The sequence below is a fragment of the Somniosus microcephalus genome, unplaced genomic scaffold (assembly GCF_052327205.1).
Source record: "Somniosus microcephalus isolate GS21.2 unplaced genomic scaffold, FLI_Smic_1.0 unresolved_chr9, whole genome shotgun sequence".
In the NCBI taxonomy this organism is placed as follows: Eukaryota; Metazoa; Chordata; class Chondrichthyes; order Squaliformes; family Somniosidae; genus Somniosus; species Somniosus microcephalus.
In genome coordinates, this window is record NW_028225187.1 from 11709419 (window position 1) to 11727812 (window position 18394).

At 56.1% G+C, this 18394-nt stretch overlaps 1 protein-coding gene across 2 annotated transcripts in view; it reads left to right on the forward strand.

Annotated features, from left to right (window-relative positions):
- Positions 1-18394, forward strand: part of LOC147084778 (NACHT, LRR and PYD domains-containing protein 3-like) — a 113520-nt gene that overhangs the window by 25005 nt on the left and 70121 nt on the right. For both annotated transcript variants that reach the window (XM_085979498.1, XM_085979499.1), the window contains exon 3: positions 18027-18191. The gene's annotated coding sequence lies outside the window, so the exon portion shown is untranslated. The remainder of the gene's footprint in view (positions 1-18026; positions 18192-18394) is intronic.

Here is an 18394-nt window from a genome sequence, read left to right on the forward strand (position 1 = left end):
GACCTGATGAACACACCGCGCCCTCCTCCACTGGATCAGCCCCTGTATTGTAATATGGTTCAGGTCAATCCCCGGGACCTGATGAACTCACTGCGCCCTCCACCCCCAGACCAGCCCCTCTATTGTGAGGTGGTTCAGCTCATTCCCCGGGACCTCATGAACCCACCGCGCCCTTCACCCACGGACCAGCACCTGTATCGTCAGCCAGTTCAGCTCATTCTCCAGGACCTGATGAACCCACCACGCCCTCCACCCCCGGACCAGCCCCTGTATTGTGAGTCAGTTCAGCTCATTCCCTGGGAACTGAAGAAGCCACCGCGCCCTCCACCCCCGGACCAGCCCCTGTATTGTAAGCTGGTTCAGCTCATTCCCCGGGACCTGATGAACCCACCGTGCCCTCCACCCCCGGACAAGCCCCTGTATTGTGAGCCGGTTCAGCTCATTCCCCGCGACCTGATGAATCCCCCGCGCCCTCCACAGATGGACCAGCCCCTGTATTGTGAGCCAGTTCAGCGTATTCCTTGGGATCTGATGAACCCACCCTGCCCTCAAACCCCGGACCAGCCCTTGCATTGTGAGCCGGTTCAGCTCATTCCCCAGGATGTGATGAACCCACCGTGCTCTCCACCCCCGGAGCAGCCCCTGTATTGTGAGATCTTTCAACTCATTCACGGGGACCTGTTGAACCCACCGCGCCCTCCACCACCGGACCAGCCCCTGTATTGTGAGACAGTTCAGCTCATTCCCTGGGACCTGATGAACACACCGCGCCCTCCACCATTGGATCAGCCCCTGTATTGTGAGATGGTTCAGCTCAATCCCCGGGACCTGATGAACTCACCGCACTCTCCACCCCCGGACCAGCCCCTGTATTGTGAGGCGGTTCAGCTCATTCCCCGGGACCGGATGAACCCACTGCACCCTCCACTCCCGGACCAGCCCCTGTAGTGTGAGCTGGTTCAGCTCATTCTCCAGGACCTCATGAACCTACTGTGCCCTACACCACCGGGCCACCCCCTGTATTGTGAGCTGATTGAGAACATTCCCTGGGACCTGATGAACCCTCCGCGCCCTCCACCCCCGGAACAACTCCTGTTTTGTGAGCCAGTTCAACTCATTCCCTGGGACCTGATGAACCCACCGCCCCATCCACCCCCAGACCAGCCCCTGTATTGTGAGCCAGTTCAGCTCATTCCCCGGGACCTGATGAACCCACCGCAACCACTCCCCACGTACCAGAACCTGTATTTTGAGCCAGTTCAACTCATTCCCCGGGACCTGAGGAACCCACCGCTCCCTCCACCCACGGACCAGACCCTGTATTGTGAGCCATTTCAGCTCATTCCCCAGGACCTGATCAACCTACCGTACCCTCAAAACCCGGACCAGCCCCTGTATTGTGAGCCGATTCAGCTCAATCCCCAGGACCTGATGCAACACCCGCACCTCCATCACCGGACAAGCCCCTGTATTGTGAACCAGATCAGCTCATTCCCCGGAATATGATGAACCCTCCGCACCCTCCACCACCGGACTAGCCCCTGTATTGTGAGCCGGTTCAGCTCATTCCCCGGTACCTTATGAACCCACAGCAGCCTCCGCCCCTGGACCAGCACCTGTATTGTGAGCCAGATCAGCTCATTCCCCGGAACATGATGAGCACTCTGCGCCCTCCAACACCGGATTAGCCCCTGTATTATGAGCTGGTTCAGCTCATTCCCCTGGAACTGTTGAACCCACCGCGCCCTCCACCCCCGGACTAGCCCCTGTATTGTGAGCTGGTTCAGCTCATTCCCCGGGTCCTGATGAACCCACCGCACCCTCCTCACCCGGACCAGCCCCTGTAATGTGAGCTGGGTCAGCTTATTCCCCTGGACCTGGTGAACCCACAGCGCCCTTCACCCCCTGGACCAGTCCCTGTATCGTCAGCCAGTTCTGCTCATTCTCCGAGACCTGATGAATCCACCGCGCCCTCAACCCCCGGACCAGCCCCTGTATTGTGAGTCTTTTTAGCTCTTTCCCCGGGATCTGATGAAGCAACCACTCCCTCCACCCCCGGATCAGCCCCCGTATTGTGAGCAGGTTGAGCTCATTCCCCGGGACCTGATGAACCCCCTGCGCCCTCCACAGATGGACAGACCCTGTATTGTGAGCCGGTTCAGCACATTCCTCGGGACCTGGTGAACGCACCGTGCCCTCAAACCCCGGACCAGCCCCTGCGTTGTGAGCCTGTTCAGCTCATTCCCCTTGATGTGATGAACGCACCTCGGTCTCCACCCACGGAGTAGCCCCTGTACTGTGAGCTGGTTCAGCTCATTCCCCGGGACCTGATGAACCCACCGAATCCTCCACCCCCGGACCAGCCCCTGCATTGGGAGCTCGTTCAGCTCATTCACGGGGAACTGTTGAACCCACTGCGCCCTCCACCCCTGTACCAGCCCCTGTATTGCGAGCTGGTTCAGCGCATTCCTCGGGGCCTGCTGAATCAACCGCGCCCTCCACCCCCGGACCAGCCTTTGTATTGTGAGCCATTTCAGCTCATTTCCCAGGACCTAATGAACCCACCGCGCCCTCCACCAACGGACCAGCCCCTGTATTGTGAGATGGTTCAGCTCATTCCCCGGGACCTGATGAACCTACCGCGCCCTTCACCCCCGGACCAGCCCCTGTATTGTGAGCCAGTTCAGCTCATTCCCTGGGACCAGATGAACCCACTGCGCCCTCCACTCCCGGACCAGCCCCTGTATTGTGAGCTGGTTCAGCTCATTCCCCGGGACCTGATGAACCCACCGTGCCCTCCACCCCCGGACCAGCCCCTGTATTGTGAGCCGGTTCAGCTCATTCCCCGGGAATGATGAACCCACAGCGCCCTCCACCCCCGGACCAGCCCCTGTATTGTGAGCTGGTACAGCTCATTCCCCGGGACCTGATGAACCCACTGCGCCCTCCACCACTGGACCAGTCCCTGTATTATGAGCTGGTTCAGCTCATTCTCCGGGACCTGATGAACCTACTGCACCCTACACCACTGGACCAGCCCCTGTATTGTGAGCCGATTGAGATAATTCCTCGGGACATGATGAACCCACCGCGCCCTCCACCCCCGGACCAACCCTAGTATTGTGAGTTGGTTCAGCTCATTACCCAGGACCTGATGAACCCTCCAAGCCCTCAAACCCGGACCAGCACATGTATTGTGAGCCAGTTCAACTCATTACCCGGGACCTGATGAACCCACCGCGCCATCCACCCCCAGACCAGCCCTTGTATTGTGAGCCAGTTCAACTCATTACCCGGGACCTGATGAACCCACCGCGCCTCCACCCCCGGACCAGCCCCTGTATTGTGAGCTGGTTCAGCTCATTCTCCAGGACCTCATGAACCTACTGTGCCCTACACCACCGGACCAGCCCCTGTATTGTGAGCTGATTGAGATCATTCCCTGGGACCTGATGAACCCTCCGCGCCCTCCACCCCCGGAACAACCCCTGTATTGTGAGCCAGTTCAACTCATTCCCTGGGACCTGATGAACCCACCGCCCCATCCACCCCCAGACCAGCCGCTGTATTGTGAGCCAGTTCAGCTCATTCCCCGGGACCTGATGAACCCACCGCAACCACTCCCCACGTACCAGAACCTGTATTTTGAGCCAGTTCAACTCATTCCCCGGGACCTGAGGAACCCACCGCTCCCTCCACCCACGGACCAGACCCTGTATTGTGAGCCATTTCAGCTCATTCCCCAGGACCTGATCAACCTACCGTACCCTCAAAACCCGGACCAGCCCCTGTATTGTGAGCCGGTTCAGCTCAATCCCCAGGACCTGATGCAACACCCGCACCTCCATCACCGGACAAGCCCCTGTATTGTGAACCAGATCAGCTCATTCCCCGGAATATGATGAACCCTCCGCACCCTCCACCACCGGACTAGCCCCTGTATTGTGCGCCAGTTCAGCTCATTCCCCGGTACCTTATGAACCCACCGCAGCCTCCGCCCCTGGACCAGCACCTCTATTGTGAGCCAGATCAGCTCATTCCCCGGAACATGATGAACACTCTGCGCCCTCCAACACCGGATTAGCCCCTGTATTGTGAGCTGGTTCAGCTCATTCCCCTGGAACTGATGAACCCACTGCGCCCTCCACCCCCGGACTAGCCCCTGTATTGTGAGCTGGTTCAGCTCATTCCCCGGGACCTGATGAACCCACCGCACCCTCCACACCCGGACCAGCCCCTGTAATGTGAGCTGGGTCAGCTTATTCCCCTGGACCTGGTGAACCCACAGCGCCCTTCACCCCCCGGACCAGTCCCTGTATCGTCAGCCAGTTCTGCTCATTCTCCGAGACCTGATGAACCCACCGCGCCCTCAACCCCCGGACCAGCCCCTGTATTGTGAGTCTTTTTAGCTCTTTCCCCGGGATCTGATGAAGCAACCACTCCCTCCACCCCCGGATCAGCCCCCGTATTGTGAGCTGGTTGAGCTCATTCCCCGGGACCTGATGAACCCCCGCGCCCTCCACAGATGGACAGACCCTGTATTGTGAGCCGGTTCAGCACATTCCTCGGGACCTGGTGAACCCACCGTGCCCTCAAACCCCGGACCAGCCTCTGCATTGTGAGCCGGTTCAGCTCATTCCCCTTGATGTGATGAACGCACCTCGGTCTCCACCCACGGAGTAGCCCCTGTATTGTGAGCTGGTTCAGCTCATTCCCCGGGACCTGATGAACCCACCGAATCCTCCACCCCCGGACCAGCCCCTGCATTGGGAGCTCGTTCAGCTCATTCACGGGGAACTGTTGAACCCACTGCGCCCTCCACCCCTGTACCAGCCCCTGTATTGCGAGCTGGTTCAGCGCATTCCTCGGGGCCTGCTGAATCAACCGCGCCCTCCACCCCCGGACCAGCCTTTGTATTGTGAGCCATTTCAGCTCATTTCCCAGGACCTAATGAACCCACTGCGCCCTCCACCAACGGACCAGCCCCTGTATTGTGAGATGGTTCAGCTCATTCCCCGGGACCTGATGAACCTACCGCGCCCTCCACCCCCGGACCAGCCCCTGTATTGTGAGCCAGTTCAGCTCATTCCCCGGGACCAGATTAACCCACTGCGCCCTCCACTCCCGGACCAGCCCCTGTATTGTGAGCTGGTTCAGCTCATTCCCCGGGACCTGATGAACCCACCGTGCCCTCCACCCCCGGACCAGCCCCTGTATTGTGAGCCGGTTCAGCTCATTCCCCGGGAATGATGAACCCACAGCGCCCTCCACCCCCGGACCAGCCCCTGTATTGTGAGCTGGTACAGCTCATTCCCCGGGACCTGATGAACCCACTGCGCCCTCCACCAGTGGATCAGTCCCTGTATTATGAGCTGGTTCAGCTCATTCTCCGGGACCTGATGAACCTACTGCACCCTACACCACCGGACCAGCCCCTGTATTGTGAGCCGATTGAGATAATTCCTCGGGACATGATGAACCCACCGCGCCCTCCACCCCCGGACCAACCCTAGTATTGTGAGTTGGTTCAGCTCATTACCCAAGACCTGATGAACCCTCCAAGCCCTCAAACCCGGACCAGCACATGTATTGTGAGCCAGTTCAACTCATTAACCGGGACCTGAGGAACCCACCGCGCCATCCACCCCCAGACCAGCCCTTGTATTGTGAGCCAGTTCAACTCATTACCCGGGACCTGATGAACCCACCGCGCCTCCACCCCCGGACCAGCCCCTGTATTGTGAGGCGGTTCAGCTCATTCCCCGGGACCGGATGAACCCACTGCACCCTCCACTCCTGGACCAGCCCCTGTATTGTGAGCTGGTTCAGCTCATTCTCCAGGACCTCATGAACCTACTGTGCCCTACACCACCGGACCAACCCCTGTATTGTGAGCTGATTGAGATCATTCCCTGGGACCTGATGAACCCTCCGCGCCCTCCACCCCCGGAACAACCCCTGTATTGTGAGCCAGTTCAACTCATTCCCTGGGACCTGATGAACCCACCGCCCCATCCACCCCCAGACCAGCCCCTGTATTGTGAGCCAGTTCAGCTCATTCCCCGGGACCTGATGAACCCACCGCAATCACTCCCCACGTACCAGAACCTGTATTTTGAGCCAGTTCAACTCATTCCCCGGGACCTGAGGAACCCACCGCTCCCTCCACCCACGGACCAGACCCTGTATTGTGAGCCGTTTCAGCTTATTCCCCAGGACCTGATCAACCTACCGTACCCTCAAAACCCGGACCAGCCCCTGTATTGTGAGCCGGTTCAGCTCAATCCCCAGGACCTGATGCAACACCCGCACCTCCATCACCGGACAAGCCCCTGTATTGTGAACCAGATCAGCTCATTCCCCGGAATATGATGAACCCTCCGCACCCTCCACCACCGGACTAGCCCCTGTATTGTGAGCCGGTTCAGCTCATTCCCCGGTACCTTATGAACCCAGCGCAGCCTCCGCCCCTGGACCAGCACCTGTATTGTGAGCCAGATCAGCTCATTCCCCGGAACATGATGAACACTCTGCGCCCTCCAACACCGGATTAGCCCCTGTATTGTGAGCTGGTTCAGCTCATTCCCCTGGAACTGATGAACCCACCGCGCCCTCCACCCCCGGACTAGCCCCTGTATTGTGAGCTGGTTCAGCTCATTCCCCGGGACCTGATGAACCCACCGCACCCTCCACACCCGGACCAGCCCCTGTAATGTGAGCTGGGTCAGCTTATTCCCCTGGACCTGGTGAACCCACAGCGCCCTTCACCCCCCGGACCAGTCCCTGTATCGTCAGCCAGTTCTGCTCATTCTCCGAGACCTGATGAACCCACCGCGCCCTCAACCCCCGGACCAGCCCCTGTATTGTGAGTCTTTTTAGCTCTTTCCCCGGGATCTGATGAAGCAACCACTCCCTCCACCCCCGGATCAGCCCCCGTATTGTGAGCTGGTTGAGCTCATTCCCCGGGACCTGATGAACCCCCCGCGCCCTCCACAGATGGACAGACCCTCTATTGTGAGCTGTTTCAGCACATTCCTCGGGACCTGGTGAACCCACCGTGCCCTCAAACCCCGGACCAGCCCCTGCATTGTGAGCCGGTTCAGCTCATTCCCCTTGATGTGATGAATGCACCTCGGTCTGCACCCACGGAGTAGCCCCTGTATTGTGAGCTGGTTCAGCTCATTCCCCGGGACCTGATGATCCCACCGAATCCTCCACCCTCGGACCAGCCCCTGCATTGGGAGCTCGTTCAGCTCATTCACGGGGAACTGTTGAACCCACTGCACCCTCCACCCCTGTACCAGCCCCTGTATTGCGAGCTGGTTCAGCGCATTCCTCGGGGCATGCTGAATCAACCGCGCCCTCCACCCCCGGACCAGCCTTTGTATTGTGAGCCATTTCAGCTCATTTCCTGGGACCTAATGAACCCACCGCGCCCTCCATCAACGGACCAGCCCCTGTATTGTGAGATGGTTCAGCTCATTCCCCGGGACCTGATGAACCTACCGCGCCCTCCACCCCCGGACCAGCCCCTGTATTGTGAGCCAGTTCAGCTCATTCCCCGGGACCAGATGAACCCACTGCGCCCTCCACTCCCGGACCAGCCCCTGTATTGTGAGCTGGTTCAGCTCATTCCCCGGGACCTGATGAACCCACCGTGCCCTCCACCCCCGGACCAGCCCCTTTATTGTGAGCCGGTTCAGCTCATTCCCTGGGAATGATGAACCCACAGCGCCCTCCACCCCCGGACCAGCCCCTGTATTGTGAGCTGGTACAGCTCATTCCCCAGGACCTGATGAACCCACTGCGCCCTCCACCACTGGACCAGTCCCTGTATTATGAGCTGGTTCAGCTCATTCTCCGGCACCTGATGAACCTACTGCGCCCTACACCACCGGACCAGCCCCTGTATTGTGAGCCAATTGAGATAATTCCTCGGGACATGATGAACCCACCGCGCCCTCCACACCCGGACCAACCCTAGTATTGTGAGTTGATTCAGCTCATTACCTAGGACCTGATGAACCCTCCAAGCCCTCAAACTCGGACCAGCACATGTATTGTGAGCCAGTTCAACTCATTACCCGGGACCTGATGAACCCACCGCGCCATCCACCCCCAGACCAGCCCTTGTATTGTGAGCCAGTTCAGCTAAATCTCCGGGACCTGATGAACCCTCCGCAACCACCCCCCATGTAACAGAACCTGTATTTTGAGCCAGTTCAACTCATTCCCCGGGACCTGATGAACCCACCGCTCCCTCCACCCCCGGACCAGCCCCTGTATTGTGAGCCAGTTCAGCTCATTCCCCGGGACCTGATGAACCCACTGCACCCTCCAAACCCGGACCAGCCCCTGTATTGTGAGCCAGATCAGCTCATTCCCCGGAAAATGATTAACCCTCCGCGCCCTCCACCACCGAACTAGCCCCTGTTTTGTGAGCCGGTTCTGCTCATTCACCGGTACCTTATGAACTCACCGCAACCTCCACCCCCGGACCAGCCCCTGTATTGTGAGCCAGATCAGCTCATTCCCCGGAACATGATGAACCCTCCGCGCCCTCCACCACTGGATTAGCCCCTCTATTGTGAGCCGGTTCAGCTCATTCCCCTGGAACTGATGAACCCACCGTGCCCTCCACCCCCGGACTAGCCCCTGTATTGTGAGCTCATTCAGCTCCTTACCCGGTAACTTATGAACCCACCGCGCCCTCCACCACCGGACCAGCCCTTGTATTGTGAGCCAGTTCAGCTCATTCCCCGGGACCAGATGAACCCACTGCGCCCTCCACCCCCGGACCAGCACCTGTATTGTGAGCCAGTTCAGCTCATTCCCCTGGAACTGATGATCCCACCGTGCCCTCCTCCCCCGGACAAGCCCCTGTATTGTGAGCCAGTTCAGCTCATTCCCCGGGACCTGATGAACCCACCGCGCCCTCCACCACCGGACCAGCCCCTGTATTGTGTGCCAGTTCAGCTCAATTCCCAGGACATGATGATCCCACCGTGCCCTCCACCCCCGGACCAGCCCCTGTATTGTGAGTTGGTTCAGCTCATTCCCCGGGACCTGATGAATGCACCGTGCCGTCCACCCCTGGACTGGCCTCTGTTTTGTGAGCTGGTTCAGCTCATTCCCCGGGACCTGATAAACCCACTGCGCCCTCCACTCCAGGACCAGCCCCCGTATTGTGAGCTGGTTCAGCTCATTCCCCAGGACCTGATGAACCCACCGCTCCCGCCACCATCGGACCAGCCCCTGCATTCTGAGCTGGTTCATCTCATTCCCCGGGAATGATGAACCAACAGACCCCTCCACCACTGGACCAGCTCTTGTATTGTGAGCTGGTTCAGCTCATTCCCCGGGAATGATGAACCAACAGCGCCCTCCACCACTGGACTAGCCACTGTATTGTGAGTCAGTTCAGCTCATTCCCGGGACCTGGTGAACCCACCATGCCGTACATCCCAGGACCAGCCCCTGCATTGTGAGCTGGTTCAGCTCATTCCCTGACAACTGATGAACCCACCGCTCCCTCCACCCCCAGACCAGCTCTTGCATTGTGAGCTTGTTCAGCTCATTCCCCGGGACCTGATGAATGCACTGTGCCCTCCACCCCTGGACTGGCCCCTGTATTGTGAGTTGATTCAGCTCATTCACCGGGACCTGATCAATCCACTGCGCACTCCACTCCCGGACCATCTCCTGTATTGTGAGCTGGTTCAGCTCATTCTCCGGGACCTGATGACCCCCCGTGCCCTCCACCCCCGGACCAGCCCCTGTATTGTGAGCCGGTTCAGCTCATTCCCCGGGAATGATGAACCCACCGCGCCCTCCACCCCCGGACCATCCCTATATTGTGAGCTGGTTCAACTCATTACCTAGGACCTAATGTACCCTCCGAGCCCCCCACACCCGGACCCGCACCTGTATTGTGAGTCAGTTCAACTCATTCACCGGGACCCGATGAGCCCACCGCGCCATCCACCCCCACACCAGCCCTTGTATTGTGAACCAGTACAGCTCATTCCCCGGGACCTGATGAACCCTCCGCAACCACCCCCCACGTACCAGAACCTGTATTTGGAGCCAGTTCAACTCATTCCCCGGGACCTGATGAACCCACCGCTCCCTCCACCCCCGGACCAGCCCCTGTATTGTGAGCCGGTTCAACTCATTCCCCGGGACCTGATGAACCCACCGCAACCTCCAAACCCTGACCAGCCCCTGTATTGTGAGCCAGTTCTGCTCAAACCCCAGGATCTGATGCAACACCAGGACCGCAACCCCCGGACAAGCCTCTGTATTGTGAGCCAGATTAGCTCTTTCCCCGGAACATGATGAGCCCACCGCGCCCTCCACCACCGGACTAGCCCCTGTATTGTGAGCCAGTCCAGCTCATTCACCGGTACCTTATGAACCCACCGCAACCTCTACCCCCGGACCAGCCCCTGTATTGTGAGCCAGATCAGCTCATTCCCCGGAACATGATGAACCCTCCACGCCCTCCACCACTGGATTAGCCCCTGTATTGTGAGCCGGTTCAGCTCATTCCCCTGGAACTGATGAACCCACCGCGCCCTCCACCCCCGGACCAGCCCCTGTATTGTGAGCCAGTTCAGCTCATTTTCCGGGGCCTTGTGAACCCACTGTGCCCTCCACCCCTGGACCAGCCCCTGTATTGTGAGCCAGTTCATCTCATTCCCCTGGAACTGATGAACCTACCGCGCCCTCCACCCCTGGACCAGCCCCTGTATTGGGAGCCGGTTCAGCTCATTCCCCGGGACCTGATGAACCCACTGTGCCCTCCACCCCTGGACCAGCCCCTGTATTGTGAGCCAGTTCAGCTCATTCCCCTGGAACTGATGAACCCACCGCGCCCTCCACCCCCGGACCAGCCCCTGTATTGGGAGCCGGTTCAGCTCATTCCCCGGGACCTGATGAACCCACCGTGCCCTCAACGCCCGGGCCAGCACTTGTATTGTGAGCTGTTTCAACTAATTCCCCGGGACCTGATGAAACCACAGTGCCATCCACTCCCGGACCAGCCCCTGTATTTTGTGCCCGTTCAGCTCAATCCCCAGGACATGATGATCCCACCGTGCCCTCCACCCCCGGACCAGCCCCAGTATTGTGAGCCAGTTCAGCTCATTCCCCGGGACCTGATGAACCCACCGCGCCCTCCACCACCGGACCAGCCCCTGCATTCTGAGCCGGTTCATCTCATTCCCCGGGAATGATGAACCCACAGCGCCCTCCACCTTCGGACCTGCCACTGTATTGTGAGTCAGTTCAGCTCATTCCCGGGACCTGGTGATCCCACCGCGCCCTACACCCCAGGGCCAGCCCCTGTATTCTGAGCTGGTTCAGCTCATTCCCTGGCACCTGATGAATCCACTGCCCCCTCCACCCCCGGACCAGCCCCTGTATTGTGAGCTGGTTCAGCTCATTCCCTGGGAGCTGATGAACCCACCGCATCCTCCACCCCCGGACTAGCTCCTGTATTGTGAGCAGGTTCAGCTCATTTCCCGGGACCTGATGAACCCACCACGCCCTCCAACACCGGACCAGCCCCTGTATTGTGAGCAGGTTCAGCTCATTCTCCGGGTCTTGATGACACTGTGAATCTGCTCCATCCCTTTTCTGTGCAGTGTTACTGGCCGGAGTTGGGACCCTGTGTATCCGCTCCCCCCTCGCTGTGACTTAAACTCGGGGCTGAGCAGCAGCTGTTGGGCCAGGTGCTAAATGGAGCTGAGTTTCCTCAGTCACAGAGCAGGCCCTGTAACCCGGGCAACCAGCCTCTGTCTGGCCCTCACTCACCGATCAACCCATGCCACACCACCCGGCACTGCAACTGCGTGCTTTTGGGTGTGGCACTGCGCCTGCGTGTGAGGGCAAGGGATAGATAAAGAAAGGAGCACCGCCTTCCACTCCTCCCTTTACTCCCTTTCTCATCAAACACGCAGGTTTACACTCTGTGTAAAGTTAAGTCACATGGGATTGGGGGCAAGGTATTGACTTGGATAGAGAACTGGTTGGCAGATAGAAAGCAAAGAGTTGGAAATAATGGGTCTTTTTCTGAGTGGCAGTTAGTGACTAGTGGTGTACCGCAGGGATCTGTGCTAGGACTCCTGTTATTCACAATATATATTAATGATCTGGAAGAGGGAACTAGATGTAATATCTCCAAGTTTGCAGATGACACAAAGCTGGGTGGGCGTGTGTGCTGTGAGGAGGATGCCAAGAAACTCCAGGATGATTTGGACAGGTTGGGTGATTGGGCAGAAGCATGGCAGATGCAATATAACGGCGATAAATGCGAGGTTATCTACTTTGGTGTCAAAAACAAGAAGGCAGATTATTATCTGAATGGCAATAGATTGGGAGAAGCGGAAGTGCAACGAGACCTGGGTGTCCTTGTGCAAAAGTCGCTGAAGGAATGCATGCAGTTGCAGCAGGTGGTTAAGAATACAAATGTTATGTTGGCCTTCGTAGCGAGAGGGTTTGTGTACAGGAACAAGGATGTCTTGCTGCTGTTGTACAGGGCCTTGGTGAGACAATATCTTGAGCAGTGTGTGCAGTTTTGGTCGCCTTATCTGAGGAAGGATGTTCTTGCCATGGAGGGAGTTCAGCGAAAATTCACCAGACTGATACCTGGGATGGCAGGAAGGACGTATGAGGAGAGATTGGGTCGATTGGGCTTATACTCACTGGTGTTTAGCAGAATGAGAGGGGATCTCATTGAAACTTATAAAATTCTAACAGGACTAGACAGACTAGATGCAGGAAGGATAAATGAATTTTTTGCATCTGTTTTCACTATGGAGAAGGACGATGTAGACATAGAAATAGGGCGGGGGGACTGTGATATGCTCGAACATATTAACATCGAGAGGGAGGAGGTATTGGCGGTTTTAGCTGGCCTAAAAATGGATAAGTCCCCAGGCCCGGATGAAATGTATCCCAGGCTGCTGTGTGAGGCAAAGGAGGAGATTGCGGGGGCTCTAACACATATATTCAGGACCTCTCTGGCCACAGGGGATGTGCCAGAGGACTGGAGAACCGCTAATGTAGTACCATTATTCAAGAAGGGTAGTAGGGAAAAACCGGGGAACTACAGGCCAGTGAGCCCAACATCAGTGGTAGGAAAATTATTGGAAAAAATCCTGAGGGACAAAATTTGTCTCCACTTGGAGAGGCAAGGATTAATCAGGGATAGTCAACATGGCTTTGTCAAGGGAAGATCATGTCTGACTAATTTGATTGAATTTTTTGAGGGGGTGACTAGGTGCGTGGATGAGGGTAACGCAGTGGATGTGGTATACATGGATTTCAGTAAGGCCTTCGATAAAGTTCCGCACAGGAGACTGGTCAAGAAGGTAAGAGCCCATGGAATCCAGGGTGCCTTGGCACATTGGATACAAAACTGGTTAGTGGCAGAAGGCAGAGGGTGATGGTCGAAGGTTGTTTTTGTGATTGGAAGCCTGTGGCCAGTGGGGTACCACAGGGATCAGTGCTGGGTTCCTTGCTGTTTGTGGTCTACATTAATGACTTGGATATGAATGTAAAGGGTATGATCAGTAAGTTCGCGGATGATACAAAAATTGGTAGGGTGGTAAATAGCGAGGAGGGTAGCCTCAGTCTGCAGGACGATATAGATGGGTTGCTCAGATGGGCGGAACAGTGGCAAATGGAATTTAACCCGGAAAAGTGCGAGGTGATGCACTTTGGGGGACTAACAAGGCAAAGGAATACACAATGAATGGAAAGACCGTAGGCAAGACGGAGGGTCAGAGGGATCTGGGTGTGCAAGTACACAGATCCCTGAAGGCGGCGGAACAGGTGGATAAGGTGGTAAAAAAAGGATATGGGATACTTGCCTTCATTAGCCGAGGCATTGAATATAAGAGCAAGGAGGTTATGATGGAGCTGTATAAAACACTGGTTAGGCCACAGCTGGAATACTGTGTGCAGTTCTGGTCGCCACACTACAGGAAGGATGTGATCGCATTAGAGAGGGTGCAGAGGAGCTTCACCAGGATGTTACCAGGGCTGGAGTGCTTCAGCTATGAAGAGAGACTGGGCAGATTGGGTTTGTTTTCCTTGGAGCAGAGGAGGCTGAGGGGGGACATGATTGAGGTGTACAAAATTATGAGGGGCATAGATAGGATGGATGCTGAGGAGCTTTTTCCCTTAGTAGAGGCGTCAATAACTAGGGGGCATAGATTCAAGGTAAAGGGCGGGAGGTTTAGAGGGGATTTGAGAAAGAACTTTTTCACCCAGAGGGTGGTTGGAGTCTGGAACTCACTGCCTGAAAGGGTTGTGGAGGCAGAAACCCTCACAACATTTAAGAAGCATTTGGATGTGCACTTGAAATGCCATAGCATACAAGGCTACGGGCCAAATGCTGGAATATGGGATTAGATTAGACAGGGCTTGATGGCCGGCGCGGACACGATGGGCCGAAGGGCCTCTAACAGTGCTGTATTACTCTATGACTCTATGACTCTATGTTCCCGATGGTGGGGGAGTCCAGAGCCAGAGGTCACAGTCTAAGGATTAGGGGTAAGGCATTTATGACAGGGATGAGGAGGAAGTTCTTCACCCAGAGAGTGTTGAACCTGTGGAATTCTCTACCACAGAAGGCAGTAGAGGCCAATTCATTAAATATATTCAAGAAGGAGTTGGATATATTTCTTAAGGTTAAAGGGATCAAGGGCTATGGAGAGAAGGCAGGGACAGGGTACTGAATTTGGATGATCAACCATGACCCCATTGAATGGCGGAGCAGGCTCAAGGTGCCGAAAGGCCTACTCCTGCTCCTATCTTCTATGTTTCTATGTTTCTGTTCCAAGCTGCACTCCGTGACAAACTGCACTCAGTTGTGAATTACAATTCTGAACTGGACGCTGGATTTACTGAGTTATTTTCTATCAGTGAATCTATTTCTGAATTTCACGATGGCAGTTGAATTAAATGATTATCGTTTAAGTATAAACTGATAAAATGACATGTAAATCTTATATTTTAATGATTATTAGTAAATTATTTTGTGTTGTCAGAACAGTTTCTTGTTGGTCCCATGATCCAGGTGTATAGATACATACAATTCGATAACAGTAACAGATTTAGATGGTTTAAGACAATCTGATTTTCAGCGGTCACAGGGTGAATCTCCAACAATGTCACTATTTTATTGATGTACTTCTGTAGATGCGGCACTGCTTAATGTTCTGTGCAGCTGCAACTGACGGTGGATTCAGTGAACCCGCAGTGTCAGGTCTGGTGGTGTAAAATTCTGTTATTTGAATCGCAGCTTCATGGTTGGAAACACTGGTTGAATGTTCAGGGTTAATGTTCTTCACTAAATTCCGAACATGTGATGTTGGTTTTGTTATTTCCGTTTTCAGTTATTGTCGGTGAGTGATTTCCTCTATTGCCAGGGTAGCAATCTGTCAGATCTCAGTACAAAAGGCCTTGGCTCCAATTTATATCTGAATGACTGTGAAACATTCAGTGTAAACTCCTGTCTATGTACTCGGCAGTCCAGGAGTAGGAACCTGTTGTTTCTGAGCAGTAGGATATGTAGATACATATAATTGGTAAGACTTCCTGTTGCCATGGTTTATTAAGTTATTTTTAAATTTGATAACCTCTGTCACATTATATTTTTGAGTGGGGAATATCGTTCCACATGTTATTCAGTTCTGGGCACCGCCCCTCAGGAAAGAGATGTTGGCCTTGGAGGGTATGTAGCGCCGATTCATCGGATGATACCTGAGCTAAAATGGTTAAATTATGAGGACAGGTTGCAAAGACTAGGCTTGTATTCCCTTGAATATAGAAGATCAAGGGGTGATCTAATTGAGGTGTTTAAGATGATTAATGGAGTTGACAGGATAGATCTTGAAAAACTATTTTTCCTCTGGTGCGGGAGTCCTGAACAATGAGGCTTAAACTTCAACTTAGAGCGAGGCTGTTCAGGGGGGATAGAATCATAGAATAATTGTCATGGCACAGTAGGAGGCCATTCGGCCCGTCCAGCCAGTGCTGGCTCTCTCCAAGAGCACTTCAGCTCAATCCCCCGCCCTTTCTCCGTAGCCCTGCAATTTTTTCAGGTAATTCTGTAGTTCCATTTGGTTGGCAGAAAGTATTTCTTAATACAAAGGGTAGTAAAAAGCTGGAAATCTCTCCCCCAAAGAGCTGTTCAGGCTGGGGGACAATTGAAAATGTCAAAACTGAGATTAATAGACGTTTTCTCTCTCCACGGATGGTGCCTGACCTGCTTAGTGTCTCCAGCATTTTCTGTTGTTATTTCAGATTTCAACATTACAGTATTTAGCTATTGTATTAATAGATGTTTGTTGGGCATTAAGGGTTACGGAACCACGACAGGTCCATGGGGTTAAGATACAGATCAGCCATGGTCTAAATGATTGGTGGAACAGGCTGGAGGGGCTGAATGGCCGCATCCTGTTGCTGTGTTCGATGAAGACATTCCACCACTGGGGGACCGACAGTGATACTCTCCTGCTGTGTCACTCTCCCGCGCAGGTGCAGTGCCACGCCCTTGCTGTCCCGCGCAGGTGCAGTGTCGCTCCCTTACTGACCCGCGCAGGCGCAGTGCCACTCACTTGCTGTCCCATGCAGGCACACTGCCGCTCCCTTGCCACGCAGCAGAGGCGCAGTGCCGGGCCCCTGCCGTGCCACGCAGAAGCAGTGCCGGGCCCTTGCCGTGCCACGCAGTGCCGAGCCCTTGCCGCGCAGGTGCAGTGCCGGCCCCTTGCCGCATAGCAGAGGCGCAGTGCCAGGCCCCTGCCACACCGCCCATGCACAGTGCCAGGCCCGCACAGGCGCAGTGGCCGGACTCTTGCAAAACGCGCAGGCGCAGTGGCCGGGCCCTTGCCACGCAGGCTCAGTGGCCAGGCCATTGCGGCACAGGTGCAGTGGCTGGACCCTTGCCATGCATCGCAGGCACGGTGGCCGGACGCTTGCCGTGCCACGCAGGCACAGTGGCCGGGCCCTTGCCACGCAGGTGCAGTGGCCGGGCCCTTGCCGCGCAGGCGCAGTGGCCAGGCCCTTGCCACGCAGGCGCAGTGGCTGGGCACTTGCCATGCAGGCGCAGTGGCCGTGCCCTTGCCACGCAGAAGCAGTGGCTGGGCCCTTGCCGTGCCATGCAGGTGCAGTGGACGGGCCCTTGCCGCACAGGCGCAGTGGCCGGGCCCTTGCCGCGCATGCGCAGTGGCCGGGCCCTTGCCGTGCAGGTGAGTGGCCGGGCCCTATCCGCACAGGCGCAGTGGCCGGGCCCTTGCCACGCCGACGCAGTGGCCGGGCCCTTGCCGCGCAAGTGTCAGGTCCTTTCCACCGTGCAGGCACCGTGCCCACGCCGCGCAAGCGCCGGGCCCTCGCCGTGCAGGCGCCGGGCCCTCACGGCACCATGCCCACTGGTCAGCCAGGCCCTTGCCGCGCCGCGCAGTCGCAGTGCTGCGCAGGCGCCGGGCCGTGGCGTGCCCATGCCATGCAGGCGCAGTGACGGGCCGTTTCACTCTCCCACACAGGCGCAGTGCCGCTCCCCTGGTGATCATGGGTTTGCTGTGTGCTGGGCCGCGCGGCGCCGGCCGCTCAGTAACAGGATCATTGCCCGGGTTACAGGTCCTGCTCTGTGACTGAGGGAACTCGGCTCCATCCAGCATCCGGCCCGACAGTGGCTGCTCAGCCCCGAGTTCAGATCAAAGCGAGGGAGCAAATTCACACGGTCACCGCTGCGGTCAGTAACTCCGCACAGAAAATGGCGCATTTCCGCCCAGAGCAGTGAAAATGGGGGAGTCTCAGGGGGCCGGAATTTTACTGTGAGGAAAATCTCCAAACTAAACACACAGCCCTGCAACTGGGGATCTGAGGAAAGGGACAAAATCAAACAAATACTCGGCCTTCAAATTGGATTTTTAGTAAGCAGATTAAAAGTCGACATTACATTATTTCACGCTTTCAATAAATATTGTTCTAATTTTCTGTTCTACCATAATTAGATATCCCAGTGAATGATGGAGTGATTGAGGAAGGTCCACAGCTGAGAGTAAACAGGGTTTGTAGACGGAGGAATGACAGCAGGTGAACCAGCACAGGATTGTGAGCACCAACCAGAGAGAACCCTTCCGATTGAAAGAGCTTCCAGAGATCGACTGTGGAACAAGGTAAGAGAGAGTCCCATTGACTGAGATACACACTGGTCCTGGAGATGGACTGGGGAGAAAGGTCAGAGAGAGTCCCATTGACTCAAATAGACACTGGTCCTGGAGATGGACTCGGGAGAAAGGTCAGAGGTCGTCCCATTGACTCAGATACACACTGGTCCCGGAGATGAACTGGGGAGAAAGTTCAGAGAGAGTCCCATTGA